The 26,465-nt window shown below is 46.9% G+C and overlaps 1 protein-coding gene and 1 long non-coding RNA gene across 3 annotated transcripts in view; one reads left to right on the forward strand and one right to left on the reverse strand.

Moving 5' to 3' along the window:
* Nucleotides 1-6,227, reverse strand: part of LOC307222256 — a 142,471-nt gene extending 136,244 nt beyond the window's left edge. For both annotated transcript variants that reach the window (XR_013841685.1, XR_013841686.1), the window contains exons 1-3: nt 6,185-6,227; nt 4,206-4,332; nt 2,422-2,845 (exon numbers count right to left, since the gene is read on the reverse strand). This is a non-coding gene — a long non-coding RNA (uncharacterized lncRNA). The remainder of the gene's footprint in view (nt 1-2,421; nt 2,846-4,205; nt 4,333-6,184) is intronic.
* The window catches only part of PERM1 (PPARGC1 and ESRR induced regulator, muscle 1), a gene marked incomplete at its 5' end in the record, with an annotated part of 70,487 nt that overhangs the window by 8,301 nt on the left and 35,721 nt on the right, over nt 1-26,465 (forward strand). The window lies entirely within an intron of this gene.

A 26,465-nucleotide genomic window follows, 5' to 3' on the forward strand; every position in this document is an offset into this window, starting at 1 on the left:
AATTTTATATAAAAAAGGACAGATTCAACCCACACCACTAAAAGAATGAAAAATAAAAAAGAGGCCATGGACATTATCCCCCAAATTAAAAGCCAAAGCCTGAGTAAATAAAAATGTTTTTGGCTGGTGCCTAAAAACAGACAATAATTGCTCCAGGCATGACTCCCTGGGGAGAGCTTTCCATAAAAGCACAACTGAAAAAGCCCTCAGAATAGGGATGCATGGAGAAAAGGACCTCAGATGACAAACACAGGGTCTAGCTTGGCTCATGCCTAGATTTCTTCCCATGTTATCCTCACAGTCCTATAAGGTAGGTCTGGCTGATAGATAGCCTGGCCCAAGTTATCCTAGTCAGCTCTAGGGTGAGTAGGGATTTCAGCCAATGTCTCCCCAGTACAAGGCTACTCTATCTGCTATACCACACTGCCCATGGCCATTTAACCTCAAAGTCCCACTAATCAAGTGTGATGTCTATGGTATCCATCCAGTGTACATTATTTTCATTGTACATTATTTTAGTTACTTCACTTTTTGAAAACAAATAGCAGTTTATCAGAAAGTTTGTGTCTGAAAATGCAACAGTGTTGTTAAGGAGTGGGGATGGGGAGAAAAGAGAGTTAAATTATAAATAAAGCGGGGGGGGTAGTTTTTGCACTGCAATGAGACTATTGATTTCATTGTGAGCATAGGAACAAGAGAAGGTCCAAAATCAAAGCATTCCGTGGTCATTTTTCTATCAAAAAGTAATGTTAGGTGAATAACCTATTTACATGCCAATGTGCATTGCTGAACTGACCCAGGATGGGGGTGGGGTGGGGGGAACATACAAGCCTTCTATTATGCGCAATCAATAATTGCTAGAGTTCCTGGGAGTCACCCTACTAAGAAGACGTTAACGAGGTGCTCCCTTGCACGAGGAGAGACAGCGAACGAGGTTTTAATTGGCAATAGATTATATTTATCAAACTGACAGCAAAGAGGGGTCGAGGGGCAGTCCTCTTGGTCGCTGTGTGGGTGGGGTGGGGGGAGTAAGGGTTTAAAGGTTGGAGAGGAGGAGGGTGATGGAGGGGAGCAAGACCCTTCCCATAATCTCACATCATTTTGAATTATTCATTAGAGTCCTTCAAGAGGGTGGATAAATCAAGGGTGAAACAAAGAATGCAAGATGCTATTGTGCTATCACTTGAAGGCAACTAAGACCCAAGCCAAGTGATGATGAAGGGGGACAGCTAAGGGGAAGGCGAGCAGGGAAGAGAAGAAGAGAACGCCATTTGAGGTCATTTAGCAATATGGAGTGGCAAAGTTATTAAGAAGTGTTTAAGAGATGAAACTGGATATTTTGGTTAACCTTAGCTCATTTGAAAGGTCACCTACTGGGTAAAGTTAAACCATATAATCTGGGGGGGGAGCAGAATAATAATAAATTATTATTATTATTATTATTATTATTATTAAAATTATTAAAATTTATATACCGCCCTACACCTGCAGATCTCTGGGTGGTTCACAAGATAAAATCACAATATAAAAACACAGAATACATAATCAAAATAAAAACAGAAACAACTGAATTAACCACCACACCAAAAATAAAAAAACCCAACCCACATTTTAAAAGGGCATTGGATGACAATCAACCAAAGGCTTGGTTAAAGAGGAATGTTTTTGCCTGGCACCTAAAGATGTATATTGAAGAAGCCAGGCAAACCTGCCAGGGGAGAGCATTCCACATGTGGGGAGCCACTGAAAAAAAGGCCGATTCTCATGTTGCCCTCCTCCGGACCTCTTGTGGAGGACGCACACGAAGATGGGTCTCAGAAGCTGATCTTAGGGTCTGGGTAGGTTCATATGGAATGAGGTGCTCCTTGCAGTATTGCGGTCTGGAGCCATTTATTATTTGCTACATGTACACCACGCCACATGGATCTCCTCTTTGGGCTTGGGAGACCTGAATTCAAATCCTCACTGAACTCAGCCAGTCACAGATCTCACTGGGGAGGCCCTGGGCGATTTACTGTTTCTCAGTCTAGCCTGCTTCACAGGGCTAGAGCAAGGGCAGAATGAGACAACCATCTGCATTTCTTCCTGATGCTAAAGAAAATAGAATGCTTATTTGGCAGACAGAATGCCACATCTCCATCTATTCACAAAGCGAAATAAGGACACTTGTGTATTTCTAATACCTTTTATCATTCCAGTCATCACTGCTAGAGCCTCTCTGCCCTTCTTTGAATGCTGACCTGTTAAGACATCCTCCCCCGCCCCATTTTCAAAAGTGTATTCATCACAGCACTAAATTACTTAAATCAAACAAAATATATGAACTTGGGTCAAACCATTCCAAAGAACAATACAGTCTTAATGTAAATAAAAGAGGGAAATTAATAACATTGTGTTTAAAAATTCAACAAAAAAACTCACCAATATACACATTTTGCTGCAGACTTCTTCTTCTTTGGCAATCACTTGTAGCCAGGTAAGATTGTCTTCCATGAACATGGTCTAAGAGTGAGTCAGTACACAACTGTGGAAGCCAATTCTGGATCCACATGTCCTTCCACAATAGGGACATAGGTTTCCAGGCGGGAGTTGATCACAGTGTGGATTTGCCAAGTGTGCCTTCCTCTTAGCATGTTTCTCCCTTGCATTCTGAGTTCGAGTGTCTTCAAAGTCCATGACACCTTTGGTAAAGGTTGTTCTCCAATTAGAGTGCTTGCAGGCCAGTGTTTCCCAATTGTCGGTGTTGATACTACATTTTTTAAGATTTGCCTTGAGAGAGTCTTTAAACATCTTTTGCTGACCACCAGCATTATGCAGAATCACAGTACTGAGTACAAGGAAAAGCCTATAAAACAATTCAAAGTCAAGTTCAGCAATAACCAATACTGATTCGTTCAATTACAGAAAAAGTCATTCATCTCTGTTAAATGCCAACTGGATACCAAAGGATGCATTCTTAAGGTTACTAAATAGAGCTTCTTACAAAGCACCTTTCATGCTTATTCCTAGTCATTACTTTTATTGTGAATTCATGATTATTTGTGCTGGTGATGGTATTTGGGGTGGTTATACATCATCCTTCTTTCAACACTGTTTGTCCTTGCAAAGGTTTGGGGGCAGACATACTGCTTCGTTTGCAACCAGCAGTGCATGTCCCTCATAATTTATGCCTGAAACTTTCCATACCACAGATGATCCAGGGTGGTTGTTCTTTGTCCCAACTTTTGTTGCATTCTAGTGCAAGAGTGCCCCTCCAGCTGGTAATAATGCGCTAACATTGGGGAAGCATTGCAGAACTCATAAAGCAGAATGATGTGAGGATGTTTATAGATATCCACCACTAATGCACAATTATTGCATCAATGGCATGCCTTCTGAATTGTTAGTAATCTGACCATCACAATTTACTTCTTATAAAACAAAAAAACTTGAGAATGTTTAATATAACATATAAGCTTACAATGTATCTAATGCCTATGCCTGTATAATTATACTGTCTTTATTTCAAAGATTTGCAAACCATATTTGGATAACTGAAAGGTTTATAAAACACTTTTTGGAGTTATAAGACACCTTTTGGAGTAACCTCACAAGACAGCTTCTACACAGTATTTAAATGCAAAAATAAAATAAAAATGCAACCAAAGTTTTTTATATAAAAAAAACCATCATACAATAAAATATAAAAATAAAAACCATTGCTTGTATCAGATGTTACTCCTACTCAGGTCAGACCCACTGAAATTAATAGACATGACTGTGAGCCAGTGTGATGCAGTGGTTAGAGTGTTGAACTAGAACATGAGAGACCAGGGTTCAAATCCCCACTCAGTGCTGAAGCTCACAGAGTGACCTTAGGCCAGTCACTGTCTCTTAGTCTAACCTTCCTAATAGTTTCTCCACCCCCTTGATTAAATGTGGATGCGTTTCTCAGAACTTGGGGCATCACCCTGTTCCATGCACTTCTTAGCAAGGTGTCTTCCATCAGTGAGCAGAGTAAGACCTCCTCTGTGGCATCCTTGCCATGGAACAACCTTCCCAGAAAAACTTGCCAACCACCTTTCTCCAGAGTGCCTCCTTCTGTGTGCACATTCTACTTCTGCTTCCACTAAGCAGGTTGCGTAGGGTTTGATCTCATTTCCAAAAAGCTAAATGAATAAACCTGTTTGACCAACTGTGGGGATGGAAATTAATGTGTCACATACCTCCTAGGAAGTAGAAGCTTTTTCCAACCGCTTTCCACTTGCTTTAAAAAAAGCAAAAACAAAACTATTGTCTGTCTCCAGCTTTGAGATCTGGCTTCTTTTATTCTTCTTCCTTTCCCTGCCTGAGCTGAGAAAAGAAAAGGGTGGGGGGGAATAATCTAATGAAATATTTAAGATTTTGGTGGGCAAGAGAGTCTCGAGAAGGTATTGTTTGCTCCCGTCTTTTGTGAGGAAGATGGGAGATGGCTGTAAGCAGGTTGCCAGGGGCCGCACCATATTGATGGGAACGGAGTTGGCATTGGCTACAGCTGTGGTATCTCGATTCCCAGCTGAGACACCAGCCTGGAAGCCTTTGTCCAGCTTTGTGAAGAGGACACGGAGGGGCCAAATTTACACAGACTTGATTGCAATTGCTACTAGGCTTTCTTTCTCCCCCTTGCTTTGTCTCCTGTTAGAAAATGGGAGAAGAGAGAGGGCACACGGGGGAGGGGGGGTTGACAATAAATGATGAATTTCATCACTGCTGGGCCACATAATAAACTCAAACACAGGAGAAACCCCCAGCTTTTCCCCTTCCCTCTCTTAAAGACATCTCCCACTGCTTTGCCTTCTTGGAACCTGATTTTTTCCCACTAACTGCTGCCTGATTTATAGCCGCTCCCTTAGAGGGAGCATATGTGGCAGAAGCCGTTTAGCAAGGGGCTGACATTTCGCTTAAGCAACTGTGAAAGGGCAAATTTTCCCTGAAACAGAGCTGCAGAAGAATTATGCTCAGTGGCTTCATTTTGCGCCTCCATTTCTTCTTGTGGCCACCAGCAGTCCTCACTGCACACACACACTACATAACATTGAATCGCATCCTTGGACTCCCTCCATTACTGAATCCACAGTACCATTCCTCGGTTCCGTTCTCATCAGATCACAGCATACATTTAAAGCACCTTTATGCCACTTTAACAATCATGGCTCACCCCCTCCACAGCCAAGATTTCTGGGAGTCACAGTTTAGCCCTCACAGAGCTACAACTCCCAGCACCCTTAACAAGCTACAGTTCCCAGGATTCTTTGGGCGAAACTATGCACTTTAAATGTGTGTTAAATGTGCTTTAGATGTATGGTGCAGAAGTGGTCAAAGCACCAATGAATTTAACAGTGTGGGGTTCCGACTTGGGATATGCGCGATTGGGCACAATGCCATCTGTGGATCCAATTCCATGCCACTTATCAACACTGTCCATGAATTTGCCATCTCACTCTCGGCCGGAGGGGGGGGGCAGGATAGGGGTAGGGGATCTTCCCACTCCGATCAGTGCCAGATTTCGGGTGCTGTGGGCAGTTTCCCTACACAGGGCACCAAGGGAGCACACAACAACAACAACAACAACAACAACAACAACAACAACAACAATCTACTCAATCTACTCGATACTTGACGGGGCGAAAATTTTGTTCTCACTCAGGGTGCAATGTTACTAAGTCCGCCCCTGCTCCCACCTGAGCACCAAATTTATTTGGGAAGAAACTGGTTGCGTGATGCCAAAATGCACATAAAAATCAGTGTGGTTAGAGGGTTGGACACCTATGTACTCTCTCACCCTTCCCACCACCTTGCAGTCCCCTTGACCCACAGCTTGTTGTGGGGATTAAATCAGGGTGAGAACCATTTGAGCTCCTTGGAGAAAAAGGATGGGATATAAATGCAATAAATAAATCTTTCACACACACCCACAAACATACCCACACACCCCACACATTCACAAACTCCTAGATGAAGATGTCTGCCGGATTGGACTAGGCTCATGTGCAGGCCAGAGCTTCTCCTCCAGCCCAATCTGCACCACTGCCCAGTACAAATAGGACATGGTGCATGGAGACTGCAGTTGCTGCTACTCCTTGCTTCTGTCGCTGCTCCACGGTGGAGGCGGTTCCATTAGGGAGAATAGGGCACTGCCCCACCAACTTCACTCTGCCCTTCTTACAACCAGTCCACAGGATGGCAGCTTCTTCCATTTCAGTGTTGTCCTTATAGAACTGTGCAGCAAAGAAGAGGAGGGTGGGGACAAAAGTAGAATGGGTTGGCTCTGCCTCTCATTGGCTCTGGCTGTGCCTGTCATTGTCTCTGGCTCCACCTTCCATTTGGCCTCCCTGCCTTCCGTTCCGCCAGTCCCAGTGGGCAGCAGCCATCAGTGCTGCCCTCCTGTGTAGATTTTGCCAGTGAACAGGCAAGAGGTTATAACTGTGGAATTCACTGCCAAAAGATGTAATGACGGCCACCAACGTGGATGGCTATTAAAGGGGTTTTGGCTTGGACATACCAAGGGGAAGGGGTCCTGTGCTGATAACACCCAAGAGAGTCTGCAGGGAAGGAGGCATTCTTTGAGATATCGGGGGGGGGGGGTTATGTTAATTAGCACTTTAAACACAAATGCAGGACTTCTCAAACTGGTCCATGGACTACCAGTGGCCTGCAAGTTTCATTCAGGTGGCCCTCGGCCCATCTGCAGCAAACCTGTTTATTTTCCATTGCGTTTTTATTGCTGCTTTTATCTCTTCTATTGTACTTTATTCCACTGCAATTTGAATGCTATGGAATGGCAAATTGCATTTCAAATAAAACACAACATATTAAGAAACAAAAGAAGCAATAGCAATTCAGTTAAAAGCCAATGCAGCACCTAAGAGCACAGAAGATTATAGTTGCTGCAAAGCCAGTATATGGTCCACCGAGACCATTAGCAATTTTCAAGTGGTCCACAGGGGGTGGACGAGTTTCGGAACCACGGAAAAAGTGAATTGTGCCCCAGTCTTTCAAAAGATGCACGCAAGGGAGTTACTGCTTCAGTACATCCTCCTATGTCTTCCTCTCTGCCACACACTCCCAAGCAGTGAATTCCACTCTTTTAACAGGCTTTCTCAGGTCCTTTAACAGGGAGCTGGAGCAACTTATGAAGATTACATCCTTCTCAAGAGGCCTGTTATTTCTTCATTTAAGTCGGTGGGCATGACGGTAGTTTTTCGGTTTTTGTTTTGTTTTGTTTGGAGGAGGGCAGGAGGGAGGGAGGAGAAGAAACGAGTAATGTGATTGAATGTGCGTGTGTTGCTTCATTAGAAGGCTGGTGGGGTCCCCCATCCCCACCCCCTTCCCCCGCCTCGTGACATGGAAGGCTGGCACGCAAAGCTGCGTAGTTAGTTGTTATTAATGACCCTGGCTCTGGTTTGGTCCTCAAGGGACAATCTGACTTTAATAAGCCACAGCTGGAGGGTGGTTTCCGGGCCTGCCGCTGAGGAGGGAGAGAAAACATTTCAGGCACAGGGGAGACTCAAGCAGAGCAGGGCTGTAGGAAGAAGCTGTGTGGATGGGGACCACACTGCTGTGTTGACAAGCTTGTGTCTCAAAGTGTGTGTTTTTATTGTACAATTGGACAAAAAAGGGGGGGGGAGAATTGGGGGGGAACCAAGTGTGCTGTTGGAAAGCTGATAATGTGCAGTTGAAAAGTGTGTGGCGACGGAGGGAAGATTAGCGTGGTATCCAACTACGTTTTACTTAGCATAGACCCATTGACATTAATAGACCTAGGTTAGGCCATATTTGCACTATGTATTTACAGGCAGGATCATATCACATTAAACAGTCACAACTCCCCCCCCCCCCGCCCACGAAGCATGGTTTGTTAAGTGTGGTGACGGTTGTTAGGAGACCCACCTTTCCCCCTCACAGAGATATAGTTCTCAGAGTGGTTTAACAGTCATCCCCTCTTCCCAGGAAACTCTGGGAATTACAGTTCTGTGAAAGGAACAGGGTTTTCCTAGCAGCTCTCAGCACTCTCAGCATCCCATGATGAAAAGTCCAGCATCCTGTTCTCACAGTAGCCAACCAGATACTGCAAAGGGAAGTCCACAAGCAGGGTCTGAGCACAACAGCGCTCTTCTCTCCTGTGGCTTCCAGAAATTGGTATTCAGAGCCATACATTTTAAACAAATTTAAATCACACCCACCCTCAAAAGCGTGATGGGAACTATTGTTTGTTAAGGGTGCTGAGAACTGTCGCCCTGTGAGGGGTAGACTATGGTTCCCATAATTCTTTAAGGGGCAGGTGTGCTTTAAATGTATGGTGTTTAGATAGTTGTTGTAGCAGCAGCAGCGAAGAGCGGCACCCAACCCAGGGACTGATAAAAGACTGGTTGAAATCACAGAGGGATGGGTGGTTATAGGAAGGAGAGGGACAGGAAGCCTTCTTCCTAAGGAGGGAGGGAGAGAAAAGGGAGAAATTGTTGCAAAACATTGGAGAGAAAAGAATTGGCGTCGCCCCCTCTAAATTTGGGCTCCCTAATGCATTTTTCTGCTGTCAGGTTGGGTCACCCAAACTAAGCTGTGAGCGGTGACCTTGACAAGGAACCAACTTCCACGAGCCAAGAGGAGGGAGGGAAGGAGGCCTGTGGGGAGGGAGGGAGCATGGTTAAAGAAAAGCACCTTCTTTTCAGTATGTACACAAGGAGCGGAGGTTGACACGCCGACCTCAACGCTTGGCGGCCGCCCAGCTGGTTACACGACTTGGCAAGGGAGAGCGTGAGAAAGCAGGGGGCAAGAGCTGAGTGTCATCGCAGCTGCAAAAAAAGGGAAAGGGGGGCTGGGTGGGGAACACTGTGCTGAACAGAAGAAGGGGGGGAAACCACCCTAATTAGAAAAATATGCGGCCAGAGGCCTTTCCGCCGTGAAAACACAGCCACATTGACCCTCTCCTGCCAAATGTGCAATCTAAGTTATTTGAGGCTATGGAGTGTGGGATTTTTTAACTAGGCTGCAACAGGGTATGCCGAGGAGGAAAATGGACTGGGAGTCGGGGTGGAAGGGTAGAAAAAGCTCCACAGGGACCATAACTCAAAGCTGTCATCGCAAAGGGTTGGAAAGGAGAAGAAGCAACATCACTTCCTAAAAGGGACAAAACTTCATTGCTGCTTCCTAGACCCTGTTGTTGTTCTTGCTGCTCCTCTTGGTAGTTGTTTTTTGAACTCTTTTCTGCAGAGGCCCTTTGCAATCAAACAACAATGCTTGAAAACCCTGTACTTGGGAACTTGAAAAAAAATTTTTTTGTTAGTGTTTGATGTATTTGTTCTCAAACCAGGTTCAATCCAACTAGCTCAGGCAGTATTCAAACTTAAGCCAGGTGTGTATATTTGAGACAGCCCCCACACATGTGCAGACAACAGCTTAATGAACAGAGGCTTGGTGGGGGGTGATTGCAGGGGAGGGGGAACCAAAAGGATCATGCATGCTGGATGAAGACATCCCCATCCCCTCTCTGATGTGTGCAACCATTCAGATGTGCCAGAACTGGCTGCTTACCACATTGTGAAATAAATGAAGCAGTACCAGGGCCGGCAAGGCGAAGTGACTTCCTCAGGTAGCAGGATTCACAGGGACAGCAGATCCTGATGTCAATCTTCCTTCCTCCCTTGTTCCTGGTATAGATCTTCCCTCACCCCTTCTTCCCTGGCGGGGAGGGGAGTGCAATTTTGGAGTCTGCCTGAGGTGCCAAATTATATTGGGAAACCTGTAGCCCAGTGTTGTTCTTGTTGGATTCCCTGATCATGATCAGGGCTGGACTCCTTTGGTCATCCCTGACCATAGGCCAAGCTAGATGGGATTGATGGGAGTTGGAGAGGGCCACAAGTTCCCCACTCCAGTTTTAACCAATCAAATCTGGAGCAACCACTCATGCAGATACACAGCGGGGAGCCTCCTTTCTGGATGATGCTTACAGCTCCCAGAAGAAGAAGAAGAAGAGTGTGGATTTGATATCCCGCCTTTCACTCCCCGTCAGGAGTCTCAAAGCAGCTAACATTCTCCTTTCCCTTCCTCCCCCACAACAAGCACTCTGTGAGGTGAGTGGGGCTGAGAGACTTCAAAGAAGTGTGGTGTGACTAGCCCAAGGTCACCCAGCAGTTGCATGTGGAGGAGAGGAGACTCGAACCCGGTTCCCCAGCTTACGAGAATACCGCTTTTAACCACTACACCACACTGGCTCTTTCCTAGCCGCTTTCCTAGTCCCACCTCTCCTCCTGTTTCCTTTGGCTCTCTCCGCAATCTGTTTCTGACAGAAAAGGCACATGGGCATTATTGGTGCACATGATGATGTAGGGAATGAGGAAGCTGAAGGCCTCCAGAAGCTGGACTTCAATTCCCATCACCTCTGACTGTTGGCCAAGCTGGAGTTTGTGTCCAGCAACATCCAGAGAACCACACAGGTTCCCCATTCCCGAATTACCATCTAAATAAGCCTTTCTCAGCCTGTGGGCCCCCAGATGTTGTTGAACTACAATTCCCAGCATCCCTAGCTAGCAAGGCAAGAGCTCAGGGATGATGGGAGTTGTAATCCAACATCTGGGGACCCACAGGTTGAGAACTGCTGAAAATGCAGGGGTGGTGGGTTGGAACTAGAATACCATCAACTCCAGAGTCTAAAGTTACCTAACTGTACCACCAAATATCCTCAGGGATCTTCTTATTGAGAAGCATACTGCCTCCAACGGTAGATGGCATAACCAGGGGCTGGTCAGGTTGGCCTCCACCAAGAGCGCAGGCCCAGGGGGGCACAAAAATAATGGCTCTCCTCTCTAGCTCGTAGTGGCTAGGAGCCTTCCCACCTACCGGTGCATTCCTTGGACCACACCACACGCAAGATCCCTTGGGTGCTATTGAAAGTGTGTGGAGTTCCCAGTAGGCCTCAGAGGGAAGAAAGACGAGGAAACAGGCGAAAGTTTCAGGGGAAGGAAGGAAAGAAGGAAGGAAGTTAGATAGGAAGGAAGGAAGGAAGGAAAGCAGACAGTGGAGGGAGGGAAGGAGGAAAGCACACAAGGGCACAAGGAATCGTGGGGGGCGCTGATACAGTTCCTTACCAAGGGTGCAAGGGAGCTTAGATATGTCTCTCACAGTAGGGGTAGAGCATGCACAACAGAGTTAGTAGCCTAGCCATCAGTAGACAATCCATGGCCCTAGAGACAAGCCTTGGAGACTTGGCAGCCCTTAAGTAGATTCTGGGGAATTTTGTATGCTCATAGTGATCAGAACCAGGCAGGAGCTCCTGATAGAACCTTTCTAGGGTTTTTTGAAGAAATGCTGTTTTGAATGCCACTGATTTAACTGGTACATCAGTGTGCATGCCAATAATGTCTATGTGTCTCTTCTGCTTGTGGGAGGGCGAGCCAGAATTGAGAGGCAGATTGCATAGAGCCAGGGGAAATGGGAGGAGGGCATGGGCTAGGAAAGAGGCTCTCTCTGTGTGTGTACTTTATTGACACACGACTGCAGCTCAGCTATCCCGAGCTGTGTGGGTGGCTCCGTGCGGATGCCTGCCAGGCTCCTCTTTTCCCAGACACGAAGCAGACGGCTTGTCACACAAAGAAAGTGGTCATTATGGGACTCTGTGTGTGTGTGTGTGTGTGTGTGTGTGTGTGTGTGTGTTCTCTCTCTCTCTCTCTCTCTCTCTGTGTGTGTGTGTGTGTGTGTGTGCTTGTGTATCCCTCGTCCCTTCTCCCTGCCAAAGCTGCAAACAGTAGAAGTTCATTTTCAAAGGAGCGGGGATAGGCCACACATCAATTCATGACCTGCCAATGCTTTTGTTTTTTTAAAAAATTGGGGCCTGGGGTGAACCTGTGATGTGTGTTGGGGAATGTGGAGGGGCAAAGGGCTCTAGTCTAGAGCATGGGTAGGCAAACTAAGGCCCGGGGGCCAGATCTGGCCCAATTGCCTTCTAAATCTGGCCCACAGATGGTCCAGGAATCAGCGTGTTTCTACATGAGTAGAATGTGTCCTTTTATTTACAATGCATCTCTGGGTTATTTGTGGGGCATAGGAATTTGTGCATTTTCCCCCTCCAAAATATAGTCCGGCCCCCCACAAGGTCTGAGGGACAGTGGACCAGCCCCCTGCTGAAAAGGTTTGCTGACCCCTGCTATAGAGAGATGAGTTTCCTGGAATGCTAATAGGGGGCAGTAATGGAGGTGGCACAAGGCGAAGTGCTTTGTGCATACATATGTGCTCATTGGAAGGACAGATTGTGAAGCTGAGGCTCCAGTACTTTGGCCACCTCATGAGAAGAGAAGACTCCCTGGAGAAGACCCTGATGTTGGGAAAGATGGAGGGCACAAGGAGAAGGGGGCGACAGAGGACGAGATGGTTGGATAGTGTTTTCGAGGTTACCAGCATGAGTCTGACCAAGCTGCGGGGGGCAGTGGAGGACAGGAGTGCCTGGCGTTCTCTGGTCCATGGGGTCACGAAGAGTCGGACACGACTAAACGACTAAACAACAACAACAACAACATGTGCTCATGCACGTGCACACTCAAGAACAGCTTGATGGAACAGGCCAATAGCCCATATAGCTCAACCTCCTGTTCTCACGTTGACCAACTAGATACCTGTGCTAAGCCTGCAAGCACAGCAGTACTCTAGCAACTGGTATTCAGAAGCATCACTGTCTCCAGCGATGGAGGCAGAACATAGCCATCAGGGATAGTAGCTATTGATAGCTTTGTCCTCTGTGAATTTGTCCTATCCTCTTTTAAAGCCATCCAAGTTGGTGGCCATCCTTGCCTCTTGTGGGAGTGAGTTCCATAGTTTAATTGTGTGCTGTGTGAAGAAGCACTTGCTTTTCATCTGGCTTGAATTTTCCAGCTTTGATGGATGTCCCAAAGTTCTACAAAGAAAAGCTTTTTTCTCTATCTGCTTTATCCATGCCATGCTTAATTTTATACTCCTCTATCCTGTCACCTCTTACTTGCCTTTTCTCCTAATAAAGAAGCCCCAAATGTTGTAACCTTTCCTCATAGTGGAGTTGCTCCATGCCCTTGATTGTTTCAGCTGCCCCTTTCTGATCCCTTCCACCCTTTGGAGAAACAGGGACTTAAACATTTAAATATTAAGGAATAATTTAGGTTTTAGAAAAGAGAGAGAGAGAGAAGGGAGGTAAGGAAAGTGTTCCTTGCTGCACTGATGACTACTGTATAATCTCCCCCATGCCACCTCATGTACACACTAAACTAAAGGCAAATGGAGTCAAAGGGTTGTACTGTATCCAAATCAGTCATAATCAGTGTAGATCCACTGAAGATAATACATATGACTAACTTAGGTCCATTAATTTCAGGGTGTCTCCTCTGAGTAGCACCTAGCTGCATAAAACCCAAATAACCTTTGCATACTGATTTTCCCCTTCCAAACCTCTTTCCAGGGCCACTCCAAGGAGCAGGGAAGCTTTTTTTCCCTTTCCTCCTTCCTCCTCCTCTTTCTTTTTTAAAAGTTCGTCTCATTTTATTTTTCTGAAGTTAAGCAGCCCTCGGAATGAATGCATTAACTGGTACCCTGGAAGCCTGACTCATTTTTATGATAGCACGAGCTTGACTTTAAAAAAACAGAAAAGAAAGAAAAAAGAGCAGGGAAGGGAGAGGGAAAGACACAAGGTTTTTATTCTCCTCTCCCATCCAGGGCCAAGTGAAATGGGAGTTATCTGATAATATTTATGGTGTCTCCAGTTGCAGATGACAGTGCTGCATTACTGAAACGGCTCACGGGATGGAGGAGCCAGAGAAGGATCATGTCTGCATGACAGGCTGAGTGGATGCTTAAATAAGGCAGAGCTTTGGGCTGATTTGCTTTAGCTGTGACCAAGGGTGAGGGAAACCCACCTCCTGGGCCAACTTTGACAACTGAACATGACAACACACCTGTCACGTCACATGGCAACATGACAATGCCATATAATTGGTGAGTTGCCCTGTCCCACCTGTCAAAATCCCTTGCATGGGGTTCCCAAACACCCCAAAGCTAGCTGGCTACCAAGGATTTGGGAACCGCAACAGAAGCAGCAATGGAAATCCTGTGGTTGGTGCTTTGGGGATCACTGAGCAAAGCATTTCTTTCTCCCTTCCCCACCAGTGTGTTTGTGTGTGGGGGCTACATTTTACTGACATTGCTGTGCACAAGAGTCGGGAGAGCGTGAGGCTCAATTTTCTCTCACAACAGATGTCGGGGGGGGGGGAGTTTCTCTCTTTCCTCCCTGCAACATAAGAATATAACCGCCTCTGAAAAGTTTGGAAACTACAGCTGTTGCAAAAACATTCCTTGTCATTCACGTCTTTGGCTGATTAAACCATCTATGGCATTTTAAAAGTATTTTGGGGGGTATTGTTTTGGTTTGCGGGCTTTTGTGTTTTTCGGTTTTAAGTTGTGTATTTTGGGGTTTTTTTAAGAGGATGATGGTCTGTGGTCATTGGATGAAGGGCAGTATATAAATTTAATAAATAAATAAATAGCCCATCTAGTCCAGCATCTTGTTCCCACAATATGCTAGCCAATCAGATGTCCATATGAAAAGCTCACAAGAAGAACCTGAACACCATAGCCCTCTGTGCACCTGCAATTCCTAGCTGCTGCCATAATGCCTCTGACAGTAGAGGTAGAACAAAGCCTTTGTGGCTAGTAGCCATTGATAGTCTTGTCCTCGCTTATTTTGACTATTCCTCTTAGAAGAACAGTAATGTCAGTTGATAGACAGGTGGGTGTGGTTTGGGGAAAACAGTTTTTGGGCCACATTGGACACATGCACCCTTGGGGTCTAAGATTGGTCCACAGGCTAGAATCCCCCCACCCCTGGCATAAAATCTTTTGGGTACTACTTGTTACCACACTTGCATTCTCCATCTCTGGAGATGCCAGAGATTAAACTTGGGAACTTCTGCATGAGGGAACCTGGGAATTTCTGTATTCAGCTGTGGTTTCTTTCTAAGTGCACATCTCAGGCTTGAACAGGACACGCAGGAGCCATGGAAATTCTGCCCTCCCACTCACTTCCAAATTTCAGTTTTGGGCTTAGTTTAGATGACCTGGGTGACCTATCCTGGCGGATGATGGGCTGTTGAGTGCAGTATTTGATATTTGGCAGTGGGTGTATACAGGCTTTGCCCAGGTTGCACACACAGTACTCTGGACAGAATTATTCTCCCGGTGAATTTCAACATTCTTTTCTTCTGTCTTAAAAACACAACCACCAAGTTTCTAGTCCTTAACATTGAAAATGATTTGGTTGAAAGTGTAATTCTGAGGTTCCGGCTGTGTGATCACTCATTATTCAGCTGAGTGGAGGAATTGCACCCAGGACTCTGTCCCAGCATTGTGCTGGCAGCTGGTGCTGAACTGGCTGGCAGAATAAGATTTGCAGAAATCAGAGGGCAGGGCTTCAGCATCTTGCCTGCCCCTATCTGACGGGCCCTATGCGCACCATTTAAACCACACCCGTCCCCTCCTAACAATCCTGGGGACTGTAGTTTACCCCACACCAAGGTAAAATTCTCAGCACCCTTAACAAACTACTGTCCCCAGGGTTCTTTGAGGGAAGACATGTGCTTTAAATGTATGAAGTGCACACGCTATATAGTTGCCAGTGCACTGCCAAAGGCTGGAAGGTAAACAGAAAGGCTGGCAGTTCTCATGCTCTTTGTGGGGAAAGCTGTACTGCCGCCCGCATCCCAGATGGAGACCTCACATGAACCAAATCAGCTTCCCGTTTGGTTGTGTGCGCTCCAACCCACAAAGTGAACTTCTGAGCCGAGCAAAAAGAGACACAGGCTGTGTCAACTAACTGGAAGGACAGAGGAAAGAGAAGGGAGGAAAGTGGCTGGCGGGGAGGCAATACTGGCAAAAAGAGACACAAAGATACCTCATTTAAGGGAAACCTCCAACTGGATTGCGGCTAGGGCAGCATACGCATTACAGTTTACTCCCACTGCTGGTGTCTGAGGCCAAGTACTCACAATGTTAGCATTTCTTGAGAAATGCTGTTGCTCAGTGTGTTTTGTCCCAAACCAACTTCACTCAGTTCAAAAAAGCAAGCCATGGTTAAACTTGGGTGTGTGCATTTGAGACATCGGTTGTGAATGCACAGATGCAAGCACATGCGCATATGATGGCTTCATTGAATAGGAATTTGGGCAGGGGCTGCAGGTGCAGGGAGACTAAACAGGTAATGCACATCGAGTGAAGACATCCCTCCACCCCTCTGTGCACAGGAATGCAAAAATGTGACTCGAATGCAGTCAGGCATGGGATGGGGAATGGCCTTGCTCAGCTGCTGTGTATATCACATAAGGACACTTGCATAAGTACAGTACACACTCCCATTTACTTTCCATCCAGTGCATCCACACCATTGGTTTTAGGAAGCCATGTACACACGGCATTATTTGTTTAATTTATATTCCACCCTTCCTCCCCAGGGAGCGTAGGGCAGCAAACAGATAACACGATTTAAAAACAAAAACAGTCTAAAACACAATTACAAACATCCCAAAGCAGAAGGCTCCAGGTTCAATTTCAAATGATATCTCCGGGTAGGGTTGTGAAGTATCACCTGCCTGGGAAACCCTGCAGAACTGTTGTCAGCCAGGGTTTTCTGCGGGTTCATGTTTGTTCCGATTCAGCAACAAGCAGCGTTTTTCCTGGAGAAAGCGTTGTTATGTGTGTGCATGGGGGTGGGGTGGGGGGATACCTCTCGGACCTGTGACTTGAAATCAGGGACCAACAGAAGTGTGGATGGGACTTCAGTGTGTAGACAACACAGAACCAGATAGCCCGACTCCAGAAGGCGGCTTCCTGTTTTCCTAGAATCCGCTCGCCCCGTGCACGCACAGCGCTCCTGCGTCCTGGGCGACGCAATAGCTGTTCGCTGGCGGTGTTGTGAGGTTGGTTGGTTGGGTGTGTGTGTCTGTTTGCGCGCGCGCGCGCTTCTCTAAACTGGGCGGCTGGGCGAGCGCACCGCACAGCAACCCTCCCCTCGCGCGCCCTCTTTGGGAGCCGAGGCCTTCTTGGGGATGGGAACGAAACAAAAGGAGGCACACGTGAGGCTCCTCCTCCTCCTTTCCCCTGTGCTGCGCTCGCTCTCTCAGTCACGCGGCCGGCTTGCTTTTGCCCTCCTGCTCCTCCCTCTTTCCTAGCGGCGCTCTCCTTCGCTCAGTCGCGTGGCCCTGGCTCAGCCCTCGGTGGCGCGTGCGGGCCGTGCGCTCTCCCTTTCGCCCTCCTCGCCCCCACCACCTCAGTCCTCGAGACCCGCAGCTGGTTACGTGCGCGTGGCAGATCCAAGGCAGGGCCCAGTTTTCCATGCATAGGCTGTAATCTAAAGAAGAAGAAAAGTGGGGGAGGGGGGAAGCATTTGAGAGGCGGCGCGGTGTAGTGGTTGTACTCGAGGATTGGAACGAGGCCATGGGTGCAAGATCCCCACCTAACCACTAAGTGTGGCTTTCGGCTAGTTTTTGTCTGTCAGGCTAGCCCACCTCGTAAGGGTGTTGTGAGGATAAAATGAGGAGAGGGAGAAGAATTTGCCTTGAGCAACTCCTTGAGAAAAGATGGGATATGGATGTAAAGAAGAAGAATATGTAGATAGAATGTTCCTTCTCCACACATGAATTTGTAGAGATGTGCATAGATGCTAGGAAAGGATATACTTTATTAGATATTATCCATCCTTCTGTTCTCTGGAAGAGGGAGAAGGTTTCTCCAAAAGTACTGCCTCTTAAGTTACAACTATTTATTTGCAATATTGTCAGTTTTTGTTTTTAAAGTGTGTGTCTTCTAACAATGCACATCAGGGAAAACATTAGTGAGGAAGGCACCCAAGTGGCAAAGCGCATTTCTGAGGGTGGGTGATTAAGGAAACAGAAAATGTGTTTACCTATGGAGGGTACATCTGTCAGGGGAGAGTGACTTGTTGGTGGGGTTGCTTGCCCTCCTCACTTCCCTCTTCCTACTACTATCATGCACAAAGTGTTGGCATTAGCATTTCACCTAACACTCAGCTCCCAAGTTGCAGATGGTAGCAAAGAGACATATTTTAGACTAAGAGCCCATCTCATCCAACATCTTGTTTTCCACAAGTTGCCAATCAGATGCTTTTGGGAAGCCTACAAACCGTATTATGAAGGCAACAGACCTATGAACATAAGAAGTGACCCTACTCTAACCGGCAGTGGCACTTGAGAGTTCCAGGGAGGGAGTCCAGTTCCTACCTGGAGATGTCAGGGCTGGGGGGTTGAACTTGGACCTTCTGCATGCTCTAGCTACTGTGCTACCGCCCTTCCCTCCCTAATTCAGCATAACTTGCTCTGCTGATCATGAGAAGAAACAAGGAACTACTGTATATAGAACAGAGCATGTGACACTTCCTTATAATAAGACTATATGCCTACCCAGCCCAGTGCTCTCTATTTTGTCTGGCAGTGAAAGGACCCAGCCAGGCCCAGAGTTCCCTGAAAAAGAACTTAGGAAATGGTCAATAACTCTTCCTTTTGCCACCACTTTGTCTAATGGTGGGGCTGGCACAGTTCCCAGCGCACCAACTGTTGTCCCATCATAGGAAGTTGCCTTCTACTGACTCAGACCATTGGTACATCCAGCTCAGCATTGTCTACACAGACTGGCAGTGGCTCTCCACAGTTTTGGCAGGGGGCACTCCCAGCTTTATTTGGAGATATAAGGGATTGAACCGGGGCCTTCTGCAGGCAAAGCAGGTGATCTAACCACTGAACTATGGTCCACTCCAAATGCCAAGGATTGAATTTAGCATGTAGCCATATAACAGTAGAAAGATCCAACGGTGTGACTCAGTATGAGGCTTCGTCATAATGCCATTCTCCCCCACACCGTTTGCTTCTCCCTCTATTTTGTGGGGCAGGGGCATTTGTGGCTTGTTTGCCACCTATACAATATGCAGTTAAATGCACATGTCATCAAGGTTTGTGTTTTTAAGGATAGCAAAGAGAACTGCACCTACTGTTGCCACTGGCTTTATTTGGATTTTATGTATATTTTAATATTTATCTGATTTTACATAGGTTTTTCCCCCAACATGTTAGTGTTGGAGTGTTATTCTGTAAGGCCGCTTTGGGTTTTCTTGGATGGGAAGAGTGGTCTAGGAATGATTGCAACCAATGATAAGAAATAAATATTATCTTGCACTTAAGTGTGCATCCAGCCATCCATTTCACGGGCACAGGATAGGATTAGCAATATTAGGGAACCAGTGCCCCCTTTCCTCCTTTTCTTTGTAATAACCCCACTGTCTGAAAAAGCCCAGTAAAAAAAAAAGAAATCTAAATTCTGGAATCTTTCCAGTTTTGACTCGCTGGAGGTCAAACATCTCATCGCAGGGAAAACAGCTACAGGAAGCTGGTGGGGAGAAGGAAGGCAGGCACAGAAGTGGGGCGGGCGGGCGGGGGAGCTGTCAGGAGGCCTCTGAAGCTTTTACGTTCCCAGAACTCAGCAGGCCTGCAGCTTTCTACCCTGTTAATCCTTTCCAAGTTCCGTCCTTGCTGTAAGGCATGCGTTGTTACGAAATCTGCAAAGACCAGGTCTGCCTGCCAAAAAAGGAGAACTAGTCTGTTGTGTCCACCAACAGTTCAAAATGCTCTCACAACTCCAAAAAGGCACAGGCTGCGATTTTATTTAAAACAAAAACAAAAAACCTTGAAATTGTTTCAAACCAACAAACAAGCCACCAAACTGTCCTTTTGGGATGACATCCGCTTGACAAAATAATTAAACTGATACATTTTATACATGACAAAATAATTAAGCTGGTCTGCTTTAGGCTGATTTGGGAAGCAATATCTTTTTTAAAAAATAAAAAAACTATAACTCTGCATGGGTTAGCTGCAGATGAATTTTTAAAAACCCTTTGCACATGCTCGTATGTACTTTTGTCTTTGTTACATCATACAAGTTAATTATACCCTTGGCACTCCGCCCCCCCCCCCCGGCAAAAGCAAACAAAGCAAAGAGTTTTTGTGGGCCCTGGGCGCAATGAATTATAATTATAAACTCCAGAAAATGAGAGCCAAATTATAATTATCCAAGTGTGGGATCGGAGTGCATACCTACAGAGATTCAGCAAAGAGCATGTTCAGTGGTGGGATTCTGTCCTGGCAGTGACTCGAAATCACATTATGTCACTTTTTGTGGGGGAAAAAGCAGCTAATAATTAAATATATTAATAATAATAAAATGTGCTTCAGAGCATGTCCATTTCCGTGACCACTGTGTAGCCTATCCCACAGCATCTGGGATTTTAGCGTATAGTATTCTGGTCAGGAAGTGCAGAATTGACCTCTAGCATGTTTCTCTATATTTATTACATTCCTGTCCCACCTTCCCTCCAAGGAGTTCAAAGCGGTGTACCTGGTTCTCCTCCCTGTTTTATCCTCACCACAACCCTGTGAGGTAGTTTAGGCTGAGAGGCAATGGCTGGCGCAAGCTCACATCCAGTGAGCTTCATGCCCAAATGATGGTGTCGGACTAGGGACTCAGGCTAGACTGGTAAAGAAAAAGAGATCTATATGTGTGGCATATGCAATATAACATTGTGCCACCAGATGGCGATGTAGAGTCCTATTTTTCCTCTACCTGTTTTCCCTGTTTAAATTTACAACGCTTTAAGCTCCGAAACGCTTCTTTGATGTGTCTAGATCCAGCCTAGGACCTGGGAGAGACTAAAAATCTTATCCCTACTCGTCCCTGAAGCTCACTGGAGTGACCATGGGCCAGCCACTACCTCTCAACCTAACCTACCTTGCAAGGTTGTGGGGAGTAAATGAAGAGGAGGGAGAACAATGGATGCCACCTCAAGCTCTGTAGAAAAGAAAAGGTGGGATGTAAACAGCAATAAACAACCGCTACACCACAGTGGCACTCTCCCCAATTTTCAAACGCTCAAATTTTTTTTGGCAGTGAACGCATTTTAAAAGAATTGTGATGGTGACGCCCATCTGCTGCGATCACACTGCTTTTCCCTTGCCACAAGCCCACCATAAACTCCAAGTGAGACCAGGCAATCGCTTCTAGCCGGATTCACTGTGTAGGCGGGAGGCCCTGGCACTTGAGGGAATGCAACACAAAACTCCCCCAGCATTGGCATTTTTCCTCCCTAATCCTGAGCCAGCAGGACCGATGCTAAACTCTTCCCAGCTGGACCTTGCCGTTACACGCATAATCATCCCCCCCCCTGCACAATTCTCTCCCTGCTCGGCCTAGTTACTGCATCTGTGGGCCAGACGCCCCTGTGCAGACTTGGAAAGCGAACAGAAACCTCCCCACTTGCTCCAGGCAGAGGCATGGACGTCTTGGCAGCTCCGGAGACCGTGTGCGTCAAAGGGAGCCTTTAAGTCATGTGGGATTTCTAAAGGCTCTTGTGGAAGGGCTTGGCCCTTCGTCAATCAGGGGAACCGCTGAGGGAGAAGGACAGTGAGGGGGGTGCCTTTCACCTCCCTTCCACCCGCGTGCGCACACACACACACACACACACACACACACCAGGGTCACATCCACACTATATGTTTAAAACACATTTCACACATTTATTCAGCTGGTTCATTCCATGGAGATCTTCCCATTTCCAAGGATAATCTGGACATACTTGGGATTTAAGGAATTTGTGGGAATAGAATTCCAGATGCAGGGTGTGGCGCTGTGGTTACCCCACTCTGTGAGGAAAAAACACATTACACGTGCTCTGGGGTGCCCTTGTGTTTCTTACCCTTCCTTTCACCATAAGGTCCCAGGGAAATGTAAGAGCAATTTATAATTTAAGATCTTAAAGACAAGGGCACCCCAGAGCATGTGCAGAGTGTTGGCTCCTTTCACAGCAAGAAACCACATGCCCTCTACCGTTCACACACACTTCTGAAACTAAAGGAAGAGCAGTACTTCTTGGGCATAAGATACCCTGGCATATCCTTCTTTAAAAATAAAGAACCTCAAACAAACCTCTCTGCCCTCAGGGTTCTTCGGCACCAATAAAGCAAGCTTTGGAGCACTTGAATTCGGAAGGAAAGAACAATCTCCCAAGAGATAAAAACATTAAGCCTCCCGCCGGCCCCCCCCCCCCCCGCCCCAGTTTCCTGGTGCACATTTCTTTCAAGCTGTGTGCTTGGGCCTTTTAACTGTTTAAAATGTAGACATTCGGCAGGAACAGCCCTTCCCCCATTAATGTATTACTGGGCTAAGGAAAAGATTCCCCTATGGAGGATTCCTGCCTGCCATTGCTGCTGTTAAGGGTTGGAGGCGTGGGGTGGGAATTACATTGGTAAATTGGCAGTTCTACCCAGAAGTATCCATAAGCAACATGTGACCCAGTGGGCGGATATTTCAGGGAAGCCTACAGTATTTTGGCAAACCATAGGGAGGAACTGCCTAATGCTAAGAGCTGTTCATCTGCGGAACTGACTGCCTCAGGAGGTCATGGGCTCTCCTTCACTGGAGGTATTTAAGCAGAGGCCAGATGGCTATTGATAGGTGAGGTGGATGGGGGGTGCTGTAGTTACACCCTGCGTCTGCAGATCTTGCATTCAGCAGCAGGCTGTGTTGGATGACCTCTGGGGTTCCTATTGTTATGCAGTGGTACCTCGGGTTAAGAACTTAATTCGTTCTGGAGGTCCGTTCTTAACCTGAAACGGTTCTTAACCTGAGGTACCACTTTAGCTATTGGGGCCTCCCGCTGCTGCTGTGCTGCCGCTGCATGATTTCTGTTCTCATCCTGAAGCAAAGTTCTTAACCCGAAGTACTACTTCTGGTTTAGCGGAGTCTGTAACCTTAAGCGTCTGTAACCCAAGGTACCACTATATATTTTTCATATATAACAATAACACGCAAAAGTTACAACACATAGAATTTATATTTGTTTTACAATGTGCTACCTTTTGTGTCGGCCTTCTTATTGACAGTGTCAATAAGAATGTGAAGAGGAGGCACTGTTCCACCTCAGCTGATCAAGGCTCTCCAGGAGAGTTCTTGTGAGGCAGGTGTTGAGCTCCCAGTTTGACCAGCACTTGGCCCAGGGCCTGCCCATGAGGCAAGGTGGAGACAACCGCCTTGGGCAGCCTTCAAGGAACACATCCCCAGTTAGGGCTGCCATACATCCGCATCTTCTCGGACATTACGTCAATAGAAAAATTTCTTGTTTTGGGGGTTTTCCTACAAAAAGATCAGCAACTTCCTAAACGTTACTTTTACAACCCTACCCAGCGTGTTATTTGGAAGTCAGATCTGCCACCTCCTCAGCAGCCTCTCAGCACATAGGAGGTGTTGCTGGCCTCCTCCCACCCTATGGGAGGAAATGTTGGGGAAGGCCCCATCCCTGCCCCCTATGACAGCCGGGTAAGGTTGATTTCATTCCCCTTCTTGTTCCCGATGTAGATCTTCACTACCCCCTTGTTCCTGACGTTGGTCCTGATGTTGATCTTAATCCCACCCCCACCAGCCATGTTCCTGATTTAGATCTCCACTCCTCACTTCTCTGGAAGGGAATAAAAAAGCATTTTCTGCTTCACCTGAGGTGCCCAAATGCCTTGGGCCCAGCCCTATCTTGAAGGAATCCATACCTCTGTCCTATGATATCACCTATATTTGTCTGTCCCATTCCTCTTTCCATTAAGACATGTTGCCACATTAAAACTTTCCATTCTTGAAATGTTCCTCTGTTCTTTGCTTCTCCGACTTTTTGCTGTTACCTGTTGTCAGGGAACTGCCATCAGGGCCGGAGGGAGAGAGCGGGCTCCGGAGGGGTCCCAGAGAGCGTCCCGGGATGGGGAGAGGCAGCCCATCTTCTGGGGAAGAGAATCAGCGTAGCAGCAGTGGAGAAGGGGGGCAGATGGGGGAATCGGCGAGGTGGTCCCATGACTCCTTGCCAGGGACCAGCGGGGAGAGTAAGGGTCCTCCGCTGCCTACACCCTCCTTGCGCAGAAGGCTTCCGCGCAGGGAGAGTAGGAGGAGACTAGGCATCAAAGAGCTTCTTTGCTGGAAGAAGTTCAAGAAACGCCCACTGATGGATTCTGCCAGCGATTGAGACAGCCACGGGTGAGTGGCTGTCCGGACAGAAAAGGTTCACTCAGGCAACCCAGCCAGGTGTTGCACCGGTTTACGCACAAGCAACCCCTAGAACCATTACACCTGTCTAGCTGCAACTAATACCGTTTATGACATCTCTTTCTAGGGAACATCTGAATTTTGGTCATCAAATATGGTTCACAACGTCAATGTCAGGAAAGGATCTATTTGGTGGATTAAGCTTAATGTTAACTTCTAGAGCCAATGTGGTGCAGTGGTTAGAATGCTGGACTCGTAAGGCCAAGGTCTAAATCCCCACTCAGCCATGGAGCTCATTAGGTGAACTTGAGCCAGTCACTAACTGGGCCCATCCATAGCTCGGCTTAATCTGGATTGTGAACTGCTTGTGCTTCCTTTTAATTCCCCCTGGTCCACATGACATTCTCCTCCAACTGGCCCACACTTTCTGATCCCTAACATGGCCTCTGCTATCAACACAGCTCTCCTGTTTGGATTTTCACAGCATGAGGAATCTCTGAATTTAAGGAGGAGGAAGTGGGGGAGAGCAAAGTTGGAGAATGAGAAAGAATTAAAGGGGTTCACAATCCACATTAAACTGAGGTATGGACGGGACCTCTCTCTGCCTAACCTACCTCACAGGGTTGTTGTGAGGATAAAACAAAGAGGTGAAGTAGGTGTGCCACCTAGAGCTCCTTGGAGAAAAGGTGGAAGGGAAATGCTGATGGCGGCGGCGATGGTGATTATGCTGTCCCTCAGGCAGCCTCTTTCTTTTTGCAACCAGCTGAAAACAACAGACAGAAACTCAGCTTAGGAAATATTTGTGCGTGGGGGAACTTCACCTGTTATACAGCAGCCTAGCAATATAAATGTGCAGGTGTCCTATGTTTATAGAAGGAAGTGGGGAAGGTAGCCATCTCCTTTCTGCCGGGTTTGCTTTGTGCAGCGTCTTTTGTGCATCAGTATCCATTGCACTGCTCAAAACCCTTAAACCCCAAAGGCCTGACAAGCCTAGAATAAATACACACACATGCAGAGACACAATTCGTGACTTGTTCAGAGCTGGGTGGCGGCGGCGGTGGATGGGCTGAGGGGGAAGAAGGGGGGGGAGACGGTTAGCAAAATTTCCTGTTGGCCTCCCTTTCTGAAAAAAGAAGGTGTGCTGTTTGTTCAAGGCTATCCAAACATTTGCAAAAGTTCTGGCAGCCAGGGAATGCGCAAGGCGGTGTGTCCTAGGCGTGGGAAAGTGGTGCTCTCCTCAACCTTTTGCAAGCCTTGTCTCTCTCCCCCCCCCCCCGCCCCCTCCCTCAGGCAAGCAAGCGGTTCAATTAAAAAAAAAAAAAGAACCCAGTGCCAAGAGATTTATTGAGCTGATAATGACAGCTTCAGTCAGCAGTAAGTAGACTTAGGAGAGAGAGAGGCAAGGAGGAGGAGGGAAGGAGAGGGGGAAGAGGAGAGAGACTCCAGATCACAGGAGAAAGAAAGAGATGAAGTGTACACATGAGCCAGGAAGGATCTGGTGTCAGAGGAAGGTGAGAGAATGGAGAAGCAAACCTGCTGTTGTTAGCTGGTTTCGGTGGTTAATCTCTAGGATGAAAGCTGTCAGGGAGAAGGGTAGAGTTGCCACTGTTCTGGCCATGGCCTCCTGGTACTTTGAAAGCCAGACTTTCCCAGACTGCTGACACACACAGTTGTGTCCCCGTCCCCCTCACCTACCCACCCACCCCCTTTGACTGAGAGTTCAATCTTACACCAGCATTAAAAAAGCAAAAGCCAAGAGCTTGCTTATAGAATGGTTCCTTTCCTTGTGTATCTAAATCATGGATTTGGGGTGGGAAGGAAGCTAGTTCCAGAACATTTCCTCATGCAGAAGCACAACAGGCACCCTCTTCTGCATTAGAAGTGACCAAGTGATGATGTGATTCAGCCTTTGTCAAGTTTTCATGCCCTCCACATGTTTTGGGCTTCAGCTCGTGGCCAGCCCAGCCAACCCAATTTCGTGGCAGGCTTTTCTTCCCGCACTCGCACCCCCCACAACACCGCCAAAGTGGAAGCTGATTGGAGGAGGCCAGCCCAGAGCAGTGATTCATGCAGAAACACAGTGAGAACATTCTCTTGCTCCATTGGGAGCAAGGCAATGATGCAATCCCACCCAGTTTCACAGGCACAGCAGAATAACCCTGCCTGCTCTTTCATAGAGGCTGAGTGAAGGAGGCAAGACCAATATATTTTCTTATTTAAGTCATTTATTGTTCATGGTGATCCAGAAATTCTCCAGGACTCATGATGCACAAATGTGTCCTGGAATACAGTAAATCTCATTAGGCGAAGGGCTTCAGCTCAGTGGTAGAGTGTCTAGTTTGCATGCTTTGCATGCA

Source organism: Podarcis cretensis, assembly GCF_951804945.1.
Source record: "Podarcis cretensis genome assembly, chromosome: 8".
In the NCBI taxonomy this organism is placed as follows: domain Eukaryota; kingdom Metazoa; phylum Chordata; class Lepidosauria; order Squamata; family Lacertidae; genus Podarcis; species Podarcis cretensis.